Raw genomic sequence first — 21,183 nt, 5'->3', positions numbered from 1 at the left:
GCGCACTTTTTTCTAGGCTAACATTAGATTGAGCTGCCATGTAAAGTTGCTACTTGTTGTGTATTAATACGTATTTTTTATGTAAGAAAATAGTATTATTGAATTCTGTAAATGTTGTGACTTTTGACCTCTCTTCCCATTGGTTGGCTGGGGGCAGGATATATAAAAAGGGCGGTGCACCGAGAGCGGGAGTGAAGATGGAGAAAGAAATGTGATTGTATGTGAACTGTTCTGATTGTAAGAATTTTCTTTTAGTTAATCAGTAAAAATAAAAGTGCACCAATTCAAAAGAACATCGTTATTGTATGGTCTTTGGCAAATACATAACACTAAATACATTTTTTGTCCCTATTTTACCCAGCACTGGGTTGTATTTAACCCAGCATTTTTTAGAGCGTAGTCTTAATGACTTAGGAGTCCTCTTCACTACTCCTAACGTTTCACAGATTTAGGAGCTAATTTTAGTGCTAAAACGCTTTGTGAAATACTCTTAGAAAAAAATTAATTTAGGACACGCTCATTATTTTTAAGATTTTCTCCTAAATCGGCGAGTTTTGAGCTACTTTTAGCCTTAAGATGTTTTGTGAATACGGGCCCTGATGTCTTTTCAGCACCCATGCAATAGTCGGCAAACTTATGGCTTCCACATTGCTGAAAATGTTGTCATTGACCAAGATGTGTTGCCGAATTTCTGTCAGGCGAATATCATTTCTGGACCGAAACAAATTGACCACAGCCTGCTTTTGTTGGTCAGTCAGAATTTTGCTTCTGCCTCCCCTATTTGGCCTAGTCTCTATTCTGCAGGGAGAAAGTTACAGTAAGAACAAATTTACAGAAATCACATCACACTCTGTGGTACACACTGCCATGCTGTATACACTAATTTACTGTAGCAGTTTCAAGTAGCTTAAACTTTAGTGGATTCTGAAGACTTACCAGTTCTCATTGCGGAAAGTTCTGATGATTGAGGCCACAGATGATCTTCTGAGATTTGGTTGAAACATTGTAGCTGCTGCACTCATTGTCATGCCATGATTTATGACATAGTCTACAACTATAGTTCTGATTTCATTCGACACCCTTTGCTGTTGCTGCCGGTGTCTAGGTCTGTGGTCTTGTCCCCTACCACATTCACCCACACCTCTCAAATGAGGCCCTCGGCCACCTCTCAAAAGGGGTGCTTGTCCCCTTCTATTTCTTTGACCACCATGTAATCCTTGCCTTTCACCGTCCACTTCTGACTCCATGTCCTCACTATGTAGAGTAGGCTACTAGGATACCACTCATCTTACTTATATATGCGTACAAATATGTGAAATCAATCAGCAGTAATGAGTAGCCAATAACTCATTAAAACCACAAAAGCAATTACGTAAAAGTGACATCTTGCATACAGTAATGTTGAATGCGAAAATGTGTTCTGTAAAAGTGGTACATTGGACCATAGAAACCATATCTGATAAAGAATGAAATATGACATCCATAGATAATGTAGTCCATCTGGGTCATATTCTGTGGTAATTGGTGTCAAATGATCCATCCTGAAACTTTCATGATCTAAACATGGAATATTGTTCATCAGTTTCCATAAAAGCTATGCATCAAGAGCAATGCAACAGTTACTTATCATTCTGAGCAGTTGTATCGATTGATAGTTAGATCTTTGTAATGAAATGAGTAGTCACTCAACTCAGATGTAATGTGTGAGTTGCATTTTGAAATAGTAATACTTTGATGTTAAGTTGTGTCATTTTGAACCGGTGATTTTAGTTCAATGAACAAATTATCTTTGGCTTATATATATTGTATCCAAGCATTTGAAAAAAAGTGTTAAGTGTTTTGAAAAATGTGCATTTTGATCATTGGTTGTGATTTATGTGTCTAGAGTTTTGAAAAATGACATGAAAGTTCTGTTATTAGTGCAAAAATGATTGTAAAAAACTGTAATAAATAATGGCAACCACATTTAAAAATATTTTGACACAAAAAAATTATATATTTTTCTATTAATCTATTAGTCTGCATTGCTTGAACATCTGTTTAGAGAAATTATATTTTTCTCCCATTCGAAAATGAATCCCACATTCATGAGGGATGTATATGTCAGTCCCAAAACTTTGTTGCTTGTATAGGGTACGTGGTCGTTAGCAGCACAAAAAAAACAAAATTTTTATTCAAATTCTGAAAGGATTATATTTAGCCTAGAAAGTGCACAGATAGCCCTTACTTTAAAAAGGTGTCACTTACTTCAGTTCATCGCGATCTCACAAAGTTCCTTTATAATCAATGAACCTCTTATTTACATCGTGTTATAGTCAGAGGATTCGCAAGCGTGCAGGAAAAAAAAAATTTGGTGTTTAGAGGTGAGTGAACGCAATGGCCAATCAATTGCTCAGCGCTACGAAAACACATTGTAAATAGAATCTTTTGGCGATTTCCAGAGCGCAAACACAAATGCGCACTGGACCCTTTACCAAATCTGTTTTGCCAATATCCTATTATTACAGTTTTAACTGAAAGTGCTTTTGACTGTGTGAGAAAATGGATGTGTGGCGTGAAAGGGTGAGAAAAAATGTCAATTGCGTGAGTCTCACGCTGAATGCGTGAGAGTTGGCAGCTCTGTCAAACCCATGACGATGCCATTTGCTAGCTCCATAATTTACTGTTAGCTACAGAAAGGCTTTGGATGCCATAAGTTTTTCATGTGAACTATCCCTTTAAATGGTTTGCGTGATGTAAACAAAACTGTGATCAGCATCTCAAATTTCAACCCACACATGTCAAGATCACTGCATTGAGAACTACTTTTCAATTTTACATTGTCTTCTATGGGATTTCTTCAGAAACATTTTTCCACACTCTCACTAATCAGCTGTGGATTTGATGGCTCATTAGCGTGTGAAAATGTCATGAATCTGTCTAGTGACAGAGTGCTTTCTCAGTGAATGTGACAGATCTGCTGATGCGGCTAACCGGAGGCTCATACCTCAAGTGCTGAAACACAAAAATAGGTCGGTCTGCACCATAGTCCTCTCTTTCAACTGTCTTCAATAGCCTAATAAGCTGCTGTCCTTAAGCTACACAATGTCACTCACATGGGCTTTCCAACTGTCATACTTTGGTGAGCCTTCAGCTCTTTGCTCCCAATACAAATTAAGACTGAGATAACTGCACTGTACACTCAAACATGATGGCAGGCTATATTTACAGTACTGTGCTGTCATGAGCGTCTTACAAAAAGAAAAACAAATGAGCATTTATTCATTACTTTTTCTGAGGCATTTTGAATACAATGAAGCTTATGCGACCACTGTATGGAAGGAAAAATATTTGTATAAATTGTAGAAATGTGTGATTCCCCCATTTAAAAAAATTGTGGGAACAAAGAAGAAACATCATTCAGACCCATTCAACAGGATAATGGGAATTAAAATATAATAAAATAAAATCATTTTAAAATTAATTTGTTCTTCACAAAAATCTTAGTGCCCCTATTTCGAATATTGCCTTTCATGCAGTGTATGTAGCTGTATGTGAATGTAAACGATCTGCAAAGTTGTAAAGCCGAAAGTGCACGATAAATAAAGTTACTGCCTCCCAAAAGAAAGAATCTACTCATCAGTAATTTGAATCCCACTTCCATGATGGGGTAACACATTTGCATAATGTCTGCCTGTGTTTTATGTTGGCTGGCCATGAACAACTTGACCTGCCCTCACTGTAGCTTGTTTGTGTGGTTACCATCATGTCGAGAAGTCGCTGTTCCATACGCTGTGAAAGTAAATTTGTTTTATTTTCACGTCCAAAGGAGTAGGCTGCAAAGAATCAGAGGTTATAATTATTTTTTTCCCACTGTACCACAGCAGTACAGCCCCAGTCTTTTTTGTGTTTCCATAATTTTACTGACGACTGCTTCTACACAAAACGCTTGCTCTTGAAAGATGGCTCAGTACTCTGTTTATTTTGACCAGCTGGCTCCACTGAATCCCAACGTGTAAGTATGATAAATAATGTATGTTTAAATTTTCTATCGAGCATTCAAAATATGGAACTATGGCAATGGGCTTATCGTTTGAAGTTGATGAACGAAACGACTAATAAAATTTTGATCGACTAAGCCACTTCTCATCAGCTAATGGTTAGTTGACCATTAGGGGGCAGCCCTAGTTGAAACATTATGCAAATATATTTTTTGCTTCAAATATAACGGGGGATTCACAAAACACTTGGTCTTGAAAAATGGCTCAGTACTCTGTTTATTTAGACCAGCTGGCTCTACTGGATCACAGCGTGCAAGTATGATAAATAATGTATGTTTATATTTTCTATCGAGCGTTCAAAACACAGAACTATGGCAATGGGCATGTCGTTTCTGACATGTGCTGTACGCGGTAGACCAATCACCACAGAATGGGCCATCTAGCCAATCAGAGCAGGGTAGACTCACTGAAAAGGGGTTGAGAGAGACTGAATCTTAGAACTGCTTCAAACGAATAGTTTGAGAATCATGTTGGAAAATTAGGTCATATTAAATGCATATTTTGAGAAAACAAAAACATTTTTTGACATTGCATGCATGTAAAACAATTGTAGGAGACTCCCAAAACAATATTAGGAACCTTAAAAATGGGATAAAAGGGGCACTTAAAAAAAAAAAAAAAAAAAGTAAGTAAATAAATATATAAATAAATCGAATACTAATACAGTAATGAACACTAACTGGTAACATGTATGACGAACCCTCTTGCTTTAAAGAAAAATAAAATATCATAAACCATTACTCAATGGTTGCCAAAAGTGGTTGCAAACTATACAATAAGTAAAAATAAAATAGCTTTTACAATAATTCACAATGAACATTTAACAAAGGCAAAGAACCTCATTTTACCCACCCTTGTTAAGAGCTGAAACAGGGTTAATGAAATGACTTTTGTCAGTGAAATGGCTAAATGGCTTATGTTTAAGAGTTCCAAGCCTTAATTTTGCCATTTTTATGGAAAGTGCCTATTAGTGTTTCAGCTGCCCTGTCTCTCATAAGACTGCAGACAATACTGTATCTAGGTCATCTTATTCAGCTAATCAAAAGCAAGCAGCCATTTAACCTTTTGCGCCAGGCTTATGGTGGTTTCTAAGCAAACAGGGCTTTGGTTTTTAATTTTGAATAACCTATCTCTGCCTTAATCTCCAAAGTAATTTCAGCCACAAATATGGGATTAGCCTTGCAAGGTCACTTTGTTTGGTTTGATAATTGTAAATCTTGTTGTAATATTGCTCACATCCGATTCAAATATTCCTCTCTGCTCATAGCAGAGGTGAAAAAAGACCAGACTCTTTTCATTTTTAACATGAATTCATAGGTTTATGTTTCTACATCAAGTTTCATCCACTATTCTGAGTATGAAAAGTACTGAACTTGGCATGCAACCAAGTTTGGATTGTCAAATGAGGGCTAATGGGACTAATATAGCACCATTTTATCCCCCCACACAAGATAGCTTTTCCCACATGCCCCTGCGAAGATAAAGACTTGGCAGTGGATGCTTGCGGCCAAATGAATACAGGAGCTGGGGGAAATAGTGATGTTAATGAAAGCATTTTGGACAAAATGGCATAAAGCCTCCTTATCGCCACTGATCGAATAATGTGTTAGTGTGACTTTGCCCTCAGCGAGCAGGCTCTTTTGCTTTCTCTCCTGCAGATCAAAGTGTAGGATCCAGGAGACAAGCAGCTCTGCTGAATACAGAGCGCTTGCTGGAGAGGGACGGAGGGCAGCAGCAAAATAAAACAGAAGAAGAGATTACTCAGAGCACAGATAAATGAAGGGAATAGAGGATGAGTCCAGTGCGACTGCAAACAAGAAATGTTTTGGAGTACAAGTGCAATGGCTTTGTTTGTCCTGTTTCATTCTGCTTGTTTTGAAATGTGTGACGTGATGAATGGAGATGCTTACTGAAGAAGCTTTCTGCGCCAGAACGAGTAAAAGGGTTACAATGAGCTAAAACATGGATTTCTAACTTTTATTCAGGCTAAGAACTCTTTGTTGACTCCCTGACACCACGTATTGTGTAAACCCTGGTCTACATTCATATACTGTACTCTGTCATGCTTACATTGCATTGTCATTAAAATATTAATTTATGTAAAGAGTTTTATACTTTTTATACATTTAATATAAATATTATATATCAATATCATTTAACACAAAATGATATTATTTATATTATATTTTATATTAAATAATTATCTTATATCCATATCAATATTACAATTTATGATCTTTCAGCAATACATTTTCACTAGTCATTCTACAATTTAGGCTACATTTCAAGTCCAATGATTATATTTATATTTTTTTCTAACAATCTTTTTTTTATTTTTTTATTAATATTTTATCGATTAAGGGAAAGCATATTGTAATCTCAAAAAAAACTGCAAGCTATATTTCAGTTTGCTTAAAACTGCTTTGATATCTCTTAAACTCTAGTTTTTGCAGTGTCTGTTTTTGAAGTGTTTGGATCTCTAAAATTCATTTAAAATAATGAATAAAGAAATGTTAAAATCAACACTATCAATATTAAATATTTTTCTATTATTTCTAACTCTTAATACTTCAGAATTTTTTTTTACATTTTTTTATTGTATACTTTTTTTTAATTGTTTAAATGTAATTTAATATTTTATTTTATAAATATTTTATTCTGCTTACATCCAGAAAAGTTTTGTCAACTATGTTACTGACCAAACAACCCCCTGCAACTAAAAAGTGGTTTATCACAACACCATGTGACCAGCATCATGTTGTTAGTTTCCTTCTTGGTGGACCTACTGAACACATTATTATAAGTTTTTAATAATGGAATTAAAGTGTATTTTATCTACAATAACCCACTGTCAACTGGTACATTGTTACAGTTTGCAATATACATATTTCAATTCAGATATATATTCAAATTTGAGATTAACCTAATAAAGAAAAATAATTTGACTAAGTCTGCCAGTCAAAATGGTGAACTAATGATGAAATAACAATGCATTAATTATTTTATAAATAATTTTATATAATGTATTAATATTTAATATTTTTATTTAATAAATTAAATTTGCGAAGGACAACATTCAGCTTAACTGTAATTTCTTCTTTATCTTTTTTGCCACCACAATTTTTATTTGAGATCAAACTATAATTAGCAGACTCCCTGCAGTACCGCTGAACAAACATGAAAGTATACACAGTATATAGTGTATAGTTTGTTTTCATTCGAATGACAAAAAAGATACATGCCCAAATTGAAATGTGCATCTTATATTGATTCTATGCCATATATGCTCTTTTGCGGCGTAATACTTGTGCTAAATACCATACTTGTAACACACAGAGGGACCTAAGAGCCAATTTAATGTGGGCCATGAATTATATGATAATTTACCATCCTTCACTGATCTTTGAGGATAATCAGCATTCTCAGCAGCAGTACGACTGGACAGCATCAATCTAGCATTGCAGAAGCATGCTGACTGAAACAGAAGTTATATTGCAGCCAACTGAACTGTGAAAGGCAGGCTTTTCATGCACATATGGGGTGATGCAACTCCAAAACACTCTGGTCAGTTGAGAAACATTCAGGCAGATGGGCTGAGGGTGAGGTAGAGATCATAAAGACACGAGAAAAGTTGCCTTTGCTTCACTTCTAGAGGGCAAAAGAATCTGCTCATCTTTTGACGCAGAAATAAAAGCTAATGTTTAAGGCTTGAGAACTTGTTTGCCTGGAGAGAAGCACAGGACACAGATTCATATAAAATGGATTGCAAAACCTGCTCTCACCATAAAGCCGAAATATTGGACATGATCAAATTCTGATGCACCAGTAGCAACATTATCAAGTAATATAATATGTCATGCATATTGCTGACAGATATGAAGAATTGTTTTACACAGGCGGTATGAAAATAAATTATGATGAATCTCATACATTTCAATTTCTTTTTAGCTTTAAGGGGTTAGTGCATATGAAAATATCTATCACTGTAATGCGAGGACAGGTACATACAGTATGAGTCATTGACCTCCAGACCTCTGGGCCAATAAACTCTGTTCTCACATCCTTTTTGCTATCTCTTGCTGGGCATAATAGATAGAGGGGAAAATATCTCACCTTAAAACAGCATCTGTTCTGAGGCTGAGCTACTTCCTCATTGTTTTGTACAGTATGTGGAGATTAACCATTTTCATGGTTGATATGCAGAGCTAGGTACTGTTTTCATGTAGTCTGGATTATGTAATCAGATTCCAAAAATTATGTACTTGTAATTAGATTAAAGGGGTCATATGACGTTGCTAAAAATAACATTATTTTGTGTATTTGGTGTAATGAAATGTGTTTATGCGGTTTAAGGTTCAAAAAACACATTATTTTCCACATACTGTACATTATTGTTGCTCCTCTATGCCCCGCCTTTCTGAAACGCGTCGATTTTTACAAAGCTCATCGGTCTGAAAAGCGAGGTGTGCTCTGATTGGCCAGCTATCCACTGCGTTGTGATTGGCCGAATACCTGAAGCTTGTGACGGAAATGTTACGCAACTATTGTGATGCTGTGTCCCGGCGCGACGAGACAAAAACAATAAAACCCATTATAAACGAGGCATTTGTTGCATCCAGTGGGGACATAATTACGGATTATAATGACTTATATTGTCTTTTTTGAATGCTTTCACAGATATCGAATTACATTATATTAAAATTACAATAAATAAAACATATTCAACCACTTGTTCTAATAAAAACTGGACAACTTTTAATGAAAATTCCCTTGTGCTGGGAACACTTTTCAGTCTTTTGGTTTAAAGCTACCTTCATTATATTAAATGCATAATGAAATAATATCAGTGCAGTTTTGTTCACTTGTAGCAAACATTTTATGATATCAAAACTTAGCATTAAGGATGGAACTAACACTTCATTTTGCCTAAATAAAAATAGAGAAAACACCTAACTAGACCTGCTTTCTCCTGACCTATAGTATAGACCACATACAATCTGCTGAGTTGATTTTCTATATATAGACATCAGAATGTTGAGACCAGCAGCAAATGTCTTCAATACAGTCTTTGGTTTTACAATACATGACCCAAACAAAGCTTGTAAACAAAGTTTGATAGATTTGCTTACACAGCAGAAATGCATGAAGAATATGCAGTTCAATTTCCTGCTTTATTTCACATTCATCAGGGGAACAGAGCAACAATGGGAACATTCTGGACCAATCCCATCTGATTAAGCAGAGATGGCACAGTATCAGGGGCCTAAAGGAGAGAAAAAAAGACAATGAATTCTAAAGATCATATACATCCTTTCTTTACGCACCTCACTGAGGTTCATCCATGACCCAGTCTTTCATAAAACATAAGATCTGCTTTATGTCTCTGACCTCTGTTTGCTTCAAGCCATCAGGTAAGCTCAAAGGTTTCTTACAGCTGCACTCTACTATATGGATTATTTTAAAGTTGGCATCCAAGAAGAATTAATCACAGAGTGTTGTTTGTTTTAAAGTTAATGATGCAGAAAATTTAATTAATACAAATTACTGACGAACCAATTTGGTCTTTTTAGCACTACAGTGTCATTGTACAGATCAACTCATTTTAAATATTTGAAGAAGACATTACATTGGACATTACACTTATTTTAACACTGCCATGATACATTCTTGGTTATTTAAAAGCTACCTTGACTTGAGATATGTTTTATTAGAACTGAAGTCACACATTTATCAACACATATTGGTCGGCACAGGCTACTTCACTGTAAACAAAACCAATTGGTTGTATTCTGTAAATAATCTTTGTGTTGCCAGTCATCTTTCATAAAACAAATACAATGTTGCTTGACAGTGAATTTTATTTCTTAAAACTGGGGAAGTTAAGATGACAATACAACTCCATCGCCTTTTATGCTTCGCATCCAGGGGGTTTTCAAGACCTGTTTTATATCAACATGCTTTGTTTAATCTGGAGGAAAGGCAGATGGTGCCTCTCAATTAATATTTAATCAACACATGAACATTCACTGGTATCTGTTTTCTGAAGGAATTAAGATTACGACTACATCCTTGTCTGCAGCAGTGAGACAAGAACATTATATTGTTTAACCTTCATGTCAACTTCTCTTGATTTTGTAACTAATACGAGCAGCTTGAATACTTTCATCCATATTTGTGTACTGTCTCTGATCCTTATATGAAGAATATGATTTTACATGTATTAACGTGTAGGATGTAAGTCACTAATGGAAGCTTTATCTCTTTTTTATGTGGAAAGATTCGGTCATCCTTTCATCTTCTTTCAACACAAATAAATAAATAAAAATGTATGTCACATGCATCTACACACTTTGTAAGCTGAATGAATCATTATGAAGATCATATTGATAAATCTTGGTTTAATTAAACCTGATAACCACAGATACTATAGATAAATAGGTCGTGCATTTCATTGAAACCGTCCTACCTAATATATACTGAGTACGTTCATTGACAAAAAATACAATCCCACATAATCTGCCGGCATTTTGAAATCTAAATTTAATCTCTTTTTGAAAAAGGTTTGAATCTGTTATTTTTCAGATCTTTGCAGACAGATGGTGGCTTGTCCATTAGCTGTAATCTCTTGCAGCAGAGTGGAAGAGCTGCAGATTGGGATGACACAGGTTTAATACTGTGAAATCCAAAGGTTTTAGTTGTACTTTAGCGATGTTGCACATATGGTTAAACATCTGGGGTGAGTGGTGAGCAAAACAAATGAACACTGTGTGCAGCTTGAAGTCTCACTCTTCAGAAGCAAGCCAGACTACATATTCAAACAGTGAGGTACTGTAAATGACCCCAGTTATGACATCGTATAGTATGTAAATCACTCTCATTTTCTGCCAAATATGTAAATTATTACATGAGAAACTGGCCTATAATACAGTGAAATGTAGATGTGCTATACTGGAAATAAACATTTTAAATTGAGAGGCTATCTGAAAGTTAGATTGTATCATAAGAAGTAGCAGTGCAATTTTTTAATCCTAAACATCGAGCATGCAGATGCATAATTGAGCAAAATAATTTAAAAAAAGACATGCTAGTGTTTTATTGTCAGCCATTTGAACAGCTTATAAAACCAACGTGCCCTGTTTGAAATCTGACAAAAGAGTTATATTGCCATTCATCAAACAGGAGAAGATTCTTAAGATGACTTCAAAATAACAAAGCTTATGCTTTGTGTTGGATTTCAATATTACCATGATACGTTTAGGAATGACTCATTGTAGTGTGTGAAAAGATCAGATTTATTGTCCTGTTCAATAAATAATGTTTCTGTTGTTGTTGTTATTGCTTTTCTTTACAGACTCTTGCGAATACAGTAGAAACATAGGCTGCCATTCAAAAGTATGGAATCTTTAAATGTGTTTGAAAGAAGTTTGTTATGCTTACCAAGGCTGCTTTTATTTGATCAAAACAGTAAAAACAGTAATATATAACATTATTTTAAAATGCCATTTATTCCTGTGGTGACAAAGCTGAATTTTCAGCAGCCATTACTCCTGTCTTCAGTGTTACGTGATCCTTCAGAAGTCATTGTAATATGCTTAGATTTAGTGCTCAAGAAACATTTCTTACCTGTTGAAAACAGTTAACATACACCAGGGTGGATTTCAGCTCGGGTTACCCGCATGTAAACATCATGCTGAAGTTGTATTCACACTACCCACAAGGCCATGCACAAAACAGCTTTTTGGAGTATTTTTCAAGATAGACAAATCTGTTTAATACTGTGAAATCCAAAGGTTTTAGTTGTACTTTAGCGATGTTGCACATATGGTTAAACATCTGGGGTGAGTGGTGAGCAAAACAAATGAACACTGTGTGCAGCTTGAAGTCTCACTCTTCAGAAGCAAGCCAGACTACATATTCAAACAGTGAGGTACTGTAAATGACCCCAGTTATGACATCGTATAGTATGTAAATCACTCTCATTTTCTGCCAAATATGTAAATTATTACATGAGAAACTGGCCTATAATACAGTGAAATGTAGATGTGCTATACTGGAAATAAACATTTTAAATTGAGAGGCTATCTGAAAGTTAGATTGTATCATAAGAAGTAGCAGTGCAATTTTTTAATCCTAAACATCGAGCATGCAGATGCATAATTGAGCAAAATAATTTAAAAAAAGACATGCTAGTGTTTTATTGTCAGCCATTTGAACAGCTTATAAAACCAACGTGCCCTGTTTGAAATCTGACAAAAGAGTTATATTGCCATTCATCAAACAGGAGAAGATTCTTAAGATGACTTCAAAATAACAAAGCTTATGCTTTGTGTTGGATTTCAATATTACCATGATACGTTTAGGAATGACTCATTGTAGTGTGTGAAAAGATCAGATTTATTGTCCTGTTCAATAAATAATGTTTCTGTTGTTGTTGTTATTGCTTTTCTTTACAGACTCTTGCGAATACAGTAGAAACATAGGCTGCCATTCAAAAGTATGGAATCTTTAAATGTGTTTGAAAGAAGTTTGTTATGCTTACCAAGGCTGCTTTTATTTGATCAAAACAGTAAAAACAGTAATATATAACATTATTTTAAAATGCCATTTATTCCTGTGGTGACAAAGCTGAATTTTCAGCAGCCATTACTCCTGTCTTCAGTGTTACGTGATCCTTCAGAAGTCATTGTAATATGCTTAGATTTAGTGCTCAAGAAACATTTCTTACCTGTTGAAAACAGTTAACATACACCAGGGTGGATTTCAGCTCGGGTTACCCGCATGTAAACATCATGCTGAAGTTGTATTCACACTACCCACAAGGCCATGCCACTGGTTTTTATCATAATCATCTGGTCACTCTAGTTCATGCACACAGCCCACCATCAAAGGCCAGACGCCTTCATATTTGCCATTACCTTTGATAAGGTCATGTTGTAATATGCTAATATGCTTTAGGCTTAAAGGCAAAAATCAGCACAGCTGGCATGTACATAGTGGTTAAAAATAGAGCAAAGTTCATGACCCAACATAGCTGCCATCATCAAATTTATCAGTATTATCATGGCAATGCATTAAGCATAACCTGCATTTTTAGCACTGGTGACTGAAAAGAGCGTATGAATCACTTATTAAGTGCCAACTCCATTTAAGTAAATAAAAAGATAATGTGAATATTATAAAATGGCCTTGTTTCACTGAAGTACATCAGAAAGTAAAACGCAGGGAACTGTTCTGAAAAAAGTTACCCTGTGAATCCCAATTCATATTTAGATTATACCATTGGATTATTGTGAGCAATCACAATCATTGAATTAACTTTACTTCTGTTTTATTTTTATTAACAACTGCAAAGTAAAGTTGTCTTCAGTGTTACGTGATCCTTCAGAAGTCATTGTAATATGCTTAGATTTAGTGCTCAAGAAACATTTCTTACCTGTTGAAAACAGTTAACATACACCAGGGTGGATTTCAGCTCGGGTTACCCGCATGTAAACATCATGCTGAAGTTGTATTCACACTACCCACAAGGCCATGCACAAAACAGCTTTTTGGAGTATTTTTCAAGATAGACAAATCTATTAGATATTTATAGAAAAAAATGGGTAATTGTTACCCATAAATTCCCTGCAATTCCTATTTCCATGGTATTTAGTTTTTTAGGATTGTAGTGTAGTGCTTAAACAGTATAGCAGTTCAGTTAAAATTGCACACAAACTCCATCTTATTACCACTTGAATGTTTAAACGACAGTTTTACATTTACACATTTAAGGCACTAAGCAGACATTCTTATCATGCTTAGGGGGGCTTTTCATTTTTCAATTTTGGATTCAGTAAAATATTGGCATTGAAAATGATGGAGAGAGATAACATAATCGTGTATTTTAAGAAGGCTAATATTTAGGGGAGCTGAAATGAAACACAGGAAGAATGAAGCCCCCCCTAAATGGGACCTACAATCAGCTATGGCTCCTATCCAGAGCAACTTACAAAAAGTGCTTTAGCTTCACATATGCGACTGTCGTGATCAACAGATGGTAAGCGCACCATTAACATAATTGTATCTTCAAGGAAAAGTGTTTACTGTACAAACACAAACAAGTGCTACTAATAAACAAAGTAAAAGCTTAGTGCAAATAAACAAAAAACACTTTTTTGATTAATCATTGTTGAAAGATGTGAGGCCTGAAGATTGACAAGGATTCTGTACATATGTGCTCGGAATCATCAGGTAGTCCACATTCTTTAAAGCCAATGTCTTGCCATGTAAACTGGCAATATGTGTGTTACCAAACCTGTGTTATTGCCAATTTTCTGTTTAAGCTGCTTTTAAAGCTGAATATCGTTCCCAGAGGGCACAGCAAGAAGGCAAATTAGTGGCATAATGAAATTTTGAAATGTGGTTGATGAGCTTAATAGTGAGTCTGGAGGTGCCTTACAGCACAATATATTAGATTTTGTGTTGTTTTCTCTTCCTAAGAAGCTCTTGCTTTGTCTGCTTGTATGTTACCCATGGGTGCCACAAATAAACAGGCCCCCATTTATTTCAGAAAGACGGCATGACATAAGGTCACAGCTCCCCCGCACATCTTCATCAGTGTGTTTCCATTTATTACATCTGAGGAGAAGAACACAGGAGCTTTATTCTAAATATTTTAAACTCACAAATACAAACAACAGGTTTCAGAGTTCATTCTTTTTATATGAGCAAGAATACATAATTTTTTTAATTCTTATTTAATTTTTATGCAATTATCAGCTGCACATCAAAACTAAAACCTTGATGTTATACCAGATGCTTGATCGAGCCGTTGAATTGCCACATGATAAATACAAACTCAAGCTACCCATTTCCCTCATATGACCTGTTTTATCTTCCTTTTTGAACATCTAATTATTCTCTCATGCCCGGTGAGCACATTATTCATTGTTGTTGTTTATATTGTTAGATATGCAAATTGGAGTCAGACATCAGAAACACATTTGGATCCATGAACTGAAACATTGTAGGAAGCTAACAAATGAATCTTTATTCTATAGGCAGGTATCTTATACCTTATTCATACTTAGACATTATTTCAGACTTATCCTGAAAATAATCTGTACACATGTATGTATGTATTTTAAAATAAACAGTGTATTAATATTATATTTCAAAGCACACTTTAAAAAATAATAGCCTCCTATAGTTTCACTGATCTTGTGATGTTAATTTTTCTGCCAGGCCACAAGATCATATTTATGGACATATTGATTCAGAGCCAAGAATGGGTGAACCACAAGCGTTTGTAAAGAAAACCACAATTCTTTCACTTTTATTCAAAGGCCTTCATAACAGCTCTTGTTAAATGACTCCCCTTTTCAGAGCCAGCAGTTATCAGAAGGAATATTGACATGTATGTATGCAGGCTGTCTGTAATGGTACAATGCAAATAGCTCAAAAGAAAGGGAGGATGGACAAGTGCTTTGATTAGTTGGGGGAGGAAGATTTAAGGTGTACAAAAGCCGTAATTTAGAAGTTGTTTGTAGCCAAAACCTCTTTCAGCAGTTTGATTTTTAATATTGATCTGCAGTATTTATTTAGCTAAACTACTGTATGTCCTTATTTGTTCTCATCACAGGTTAATGGAACATTGTGGTATCAAGAATTTGATCAAAAATATATTTGCTTGCCTTGAAAGATTTTTCAATCACGAGTAAATTTGTTTATTCATTAGCAGTATCTAGGACGCATTACAAACAGATCAACAAATCTGGCATATTGTAGCTGATTTTAAAGAAAAAATCATAAATGTGCCAACACAAGCGTAAAGATGAAATAGGTTTACTAATTAAAGAAATCAAGCTCCAGATTAATGCAAAACAAAAGAAAAAAGAGCAGAAATTGAATGATCATGACATTGAAATGAAAATAATTTGTATTTGTGTGGTGGCAATATGAGGGTTTGATGCAGTTTGTGTCTATCAACAGCAATCCATAAACCAAAATTGTAAGCAAGATACAAAAGGCATGTCTGTGAAGTGCCAAATGAATTATTGAGGAAGACACATAAAAGCGGAAAGAAGATGCCATTTATGACCCCATTATGGAAATTTCACTATTTACTGCCCCGAATGTGGCTGTTGTATGTTCAGCAATGACATCTGAGCAAAAATGATTGAGGTCTCCAGTGCAGAGAATTCTGATTGGTTCAGTTTTACCTGAATGCTAGAAAAATATGAATGCGCGCCACTAAATATGACCTTATAATGAGCACCATATTATTAATGTCTCTCCTTGAGCTGTTTGTAAACACTCACCAAAACTATTTATGGACAAAATGGATATTTTAAAATTTACAATTTGCCTGTATTAAAAAGTGATGTGTGTATTTTCAGACCCAGTCTCATGTAACCCAGAAAAGATAACTATTTTATGAGGTGATGATTTTGTATGAATTTGTACAATGTACAATAATTACATAAAAACATGTTTTTTAGAAAAAAGTACGAAGGTCCACCCCAAAAACTAATAATCGGTGAGGTGTAAGCAGATTGTATAAAAATTCAAACAGATTAGCCACCATAGTTACAGTACAAACTGCCATGAAAATGTGTTGATATTTTCTTGGGATGTTAAAATATCTTCTCCTGACAGCTTAATATACAAGTATGTAGTGCTGTGCTCAGAAAATCAGTTTGAAAACTATTTTTTTCAGTTCCATTTGGTGATGATAATAGTGCAGAAACTACCACTAAATCATTGCTGTATGATGTCAGTTTATAATAAATATATAAAATTTATGACACAGAATGGTATGTAATATTAATTAAAAAAAAAAAATTATAATAATTTGCACAAATACACGGAAATAATTAAATGGGCAACTTAATGTCATCTGTGTTCTCTCTATCATGTCAGAGATGAAGTATATCCCACTGTAAACTACTTTGTTCACATCATTCATCTCAGCCAAGGTATACAAATTCGACTCCAAACAATCCCATCAATCAACTAAGAGAGCCAGAGAAAAAATGGCTCTGTCCTTTCAGAGCAGAATGCCAGGCAGGCAGATGGATCTGGTTATCTGACATGCCGTGAAGGAGATGGAGACCCTCACTCAAAAGAAACAGAAAAAGCTCTTAGCTCTGTGGCTTAAACCATATTAGGCTCGAGGGTAATAGTAGACTCCATTATTACACTATTGCACTCTCAATAACAAACCCTTGCAGAGAAGACCACAAAGGAGTGTGAGCAGCCATGGTGCAATCACAACATCAGACTTGTAGCGTCTGCGTAGAATCATGCATGATCTTTGGGGTTTTATGGCTTAAGAGACCCTTTTAGCCTTTTGACATTTGCATATAAATTACAGTTCTGGTCAGAGACTTTACGTTTGGATGGGGGTCTAAATTGCCAAATGGTTCCTCGCCATCAAGGAGATTCTAACCAGTCCCCCCCACTATCATCTCCCCCATCTGACTTCAAACACTGTCCAAAGAGCTGTAAATGACCCCGATGGGCCTGGCTGACCAAGCAAACTAACACACACACACACAAACACACACACACATAAAGACCGTTACTCTATTATACTCTACAAATATATCTGGTATATTGCATGTGTTGTTTGTACGTTTCCCTATTAGATTAGCTGAGTTACCACTCGTTATTTGTATTAGTTAAAGCCCTAAACACTGATATTCAGGCTTTTTTCTCTGAATTGATAAATGATTATTTTGTCTGCTCGGTGGACGGACAGATCAAGTAATGGTAATATTGATTCTGCTACAGTTAATTCAAAGATCTAATCTAAATATTTATTATGAATCATAACCAGTTATAATTCGTCATAAATATTTCCCTTTTGAACTTGAAATTACTACAGACTCTTTCAAGAACCTTTCAGCGCTCTTTCTGAAGATGGTCAGAAGCAGTGTGGTTCAGTCTCGCTAGGGCTTTAATGGAAAGCAAAGTCCTTAAATGAGCACTCAGACTGAGGATGAACTTAAAGCCTCTCCAACGCGTGACATTTCAGTAGAGTAGAGCTCTACTGCACAGAACCCAAGCAGCCTAATAACCAAATAGGATTTAATGTCAGGTAGGCTTAAGGGCTGTTTTCAGTGGGATATTTGCCAGTATTCCTGCTTGACCTGCTGCTACTATCGGACTGACTGCTTTTACATGTCCAACCATCTCTCGAGTGTCCGACTACGCAGCTCAGCATTCGGTGTCAACTGTTGTTTTCTAAGCAGCAAATATTGATTTAGTGGCAACTTTGCAGATAGAGCATCTGTCTGCTATTGTATTCCCTTGATCGCAAGTCTGTCTCAACTTCTGCCTCTATTCGTTGCCTCTGTGATATGTGACTCCACAGTAAGTGACCTATGTGTCTAGAAATTCACTTTTTAGACACCATGGTTACTCGCTTGATGAAATATTGAAACAGTCCTCTCATGTCCTCTGAGATTACAGTTACAGACTGCAAAATATTTCTGGTGAGTACAGAGAAATGCCATGAAAAATATATTTCAGTCATAAGCAGCTATGTTCTCACTGTTTAATCCCATTAGAATTGGAATAGTTCAGCTAACAATGAAAATCCCGTCATCATTTACTTCTTGTCATTCCAAACCTGTAAGGTTTTCTTTTACTTTATGGGTCACACAAGAAGATATTTAGAAGAATGTACTGGCTGCTCTTGAGTGATTGAATGAGTCAAAGCGCTAATAAACATGGAATATTTTGAATCCTATAAACCACATTTATGATGCTGATACTTTTTATATTGTCAATGAATCAGCTTCCATATTCCTATTCATTTTCAATAAATGCCAAGAGTGGCAAGTAATTAATCAACATGTTACCTTTTGTATTCCACAGAAGAAAGTCAAAAAGATTTGGAAAATATGAAGGTGAGAAAATGACATCTATTTATCCATCCAGTCTCCAAAACGCTTATCTTTGCCCTATAGAAAGTATTTAGACCCTTTATCACATTTTGTAATGTTGCAGACTTATGCTAAAATGCTTCAAATTATTTTTTTTCACATCCACCAACACTGCATACTCCATAATGACAAAAAAAAGGATTTGTGATAACTAGATTTGTGATGACATGCATGTCAGAGCAAAAATCAAACCGTGAGATCAAAAGAACTTCTTGCAGAGCTCAGAAACAGGATTGTGTTGAGGCATACATCTGCTGCATTGAAATGAGCAGAAGGAAAGAGTTATTGGAGGAAACCAGGCACCGCTCATCACCTGCACAATACCATCTGAACAGTGAAGCAATATGGTGGTTGCATGATGTGGTTGGGGTGTTTTTGGCAGGGACTGGGGAACCGGTCAGGGTAGCAACACCTTCCAAAAGGATAATCACTAAGCACACAGCCAAGACAATGCAAGGTGGCTAACAGTAGGGACATCTCTGTCTTTGAGTGGCTCAGCCAGAGCTCCAACTTGAACCCAATCAAACATCTCTGGAAAGATCTGACAATGGCTGTCTGCCAGCAGTCCCCATCCAGTCTGACAAAATTTGAGATGATCTGCAGAGAAGAATGGCAGAAAATCTCCTAATCCAGGGGTACTTGTCGTACCCAAATAGACTTGAGGCTTCTGCCAAAGGTGCTTCAACTAAAGAGTTCTGAATACTTATGCAATGTGATATTTCAGTTATTTTTTTTAATTGCATGAATGAATTTATTAATGAAGTTATCATGAATCTGGATTTTGATTGGTCATTATAGGTTATGGAGTGGGAAAATATATGATTTTTAAATTTTGCATTAGATGTTATATAGCTGATGTCCGTTAATAACAAGTGATCTTTCATTTATTTGTTTGATGTGTAATAATACAGTATATACATATTCATTTTCTTTCTTTTTTTCATTTTGGGAGGACTATACCTTTAGGAGTGAGACAACTTGAGTGACAGTGACTTGAGCAGATTAATAGACTGCATCTCAGTGAGATCAATTCTGGGTTATTGCTTTACTCCTTTGACAGGCATGAAAGTAGATTTACAGTAATGGCCGCTAAAATTATAGAAATGCAGTGCTTGGAAGCCATTGTTTTTCTATAAAGTCCAGGTTCACACTTATTGAATGTGCATCTTAGAGTGCACATTGCCACTGAGACTTTTATTTGCTGGTAAGCAACAATATTTGCTCATATAGATGGTATATTGGAATCCACAAATAGAATCGCATTAACCTACTTTGTGCACCTCACTCGCAGAGGCATTTTAATTGCTCTGTTATGTTCAGACAAAAATAACGACAAAAAAAATCTACTCTAAAATGGACATGAATTGACTACAGCTAAATTATAACACTGCTCTGTTGCATACCGCTGAAAATGTCAGTCTCATGAATTGCTAAGCTGTAAAATGTATTTAATGCACCAGCAATACCGGGTGGGGGGCTTTATGGTAATACAACTAAACTGTAATATACAGATATGCATATGTAGGACACAGAGCCTTGGGAGGAGTAGAATATGTGAAGCATTGTGGTTGAAGCAGCCCTTTTCTCTCAGTAACTCTAATAGAATTTGAGATGCAGGCTTCACCAGCCAATGGAAGGAGGGCCTCTCTGCTGTATGCCTGAATAACAACACAGTAAGTACTGCATTCCCCATAAGACACACCAGAGAATTGAAGCTGTTACATTCTTATGCTGTTATACTACAGAAAAGCTAGTTTGACAGGTACAGTGAATCGGCTGTCATACTGAACCTGTCTTGCTCTTGTTCTTAATGTTGTGAATTCAAATTTCCTTGTCCGCCTGTGTATATTAATATATTAATATACTGGAACTGTATGCAGATTCTACACTGTAAAAAGCGATCAGTTGACTTTACTTAAAAAAAATTGAGGAAACCCGTTGCCTTAAAATTATTAAGTAAATAAACTTCTGCATAATGAAAGAAATAAGTTAAAGAGGTGGTTGATTGCGATTTCACTTTTTTAACATTAGTTAGTGTGTAATGTTGCTGTTTGAGCATAAAAAATATCTGCAAAGTTGCAGAGCTGAAAGTTCAATGCAAACGGAGATACTGGGCCTCATTTATCAATCTAACGTAGAAACGAGCGCAGATCTGTGCGCACAAATCAATTTACGACAGAGTTCACGTGTGATTCATGAAACATTCGTATGCC

The sequence above is a fragment of the Sinocyclocheilus rhinocerous genome, unplaced genomic scaffold (genome assembly GCF_001515625.1).
Source record: "Sinocyclocheilus rhinocerous isolate Xijiao unplaced genomic scaffold, SAMN03320098_v1.1 scaffold130, whole genome shotgun sequence".
NCBI classification, from domain to species: domain Eukaryota; kingdom Metazoa; phylum Chordata; class Actinopteri; order Cypriniformes; family Cyprinidae; genus Sinocyclocheilus; species Sinocyclocheilus rhinocerous.
Note: the sequence above shows the minus strand (reverse complement) of the source record.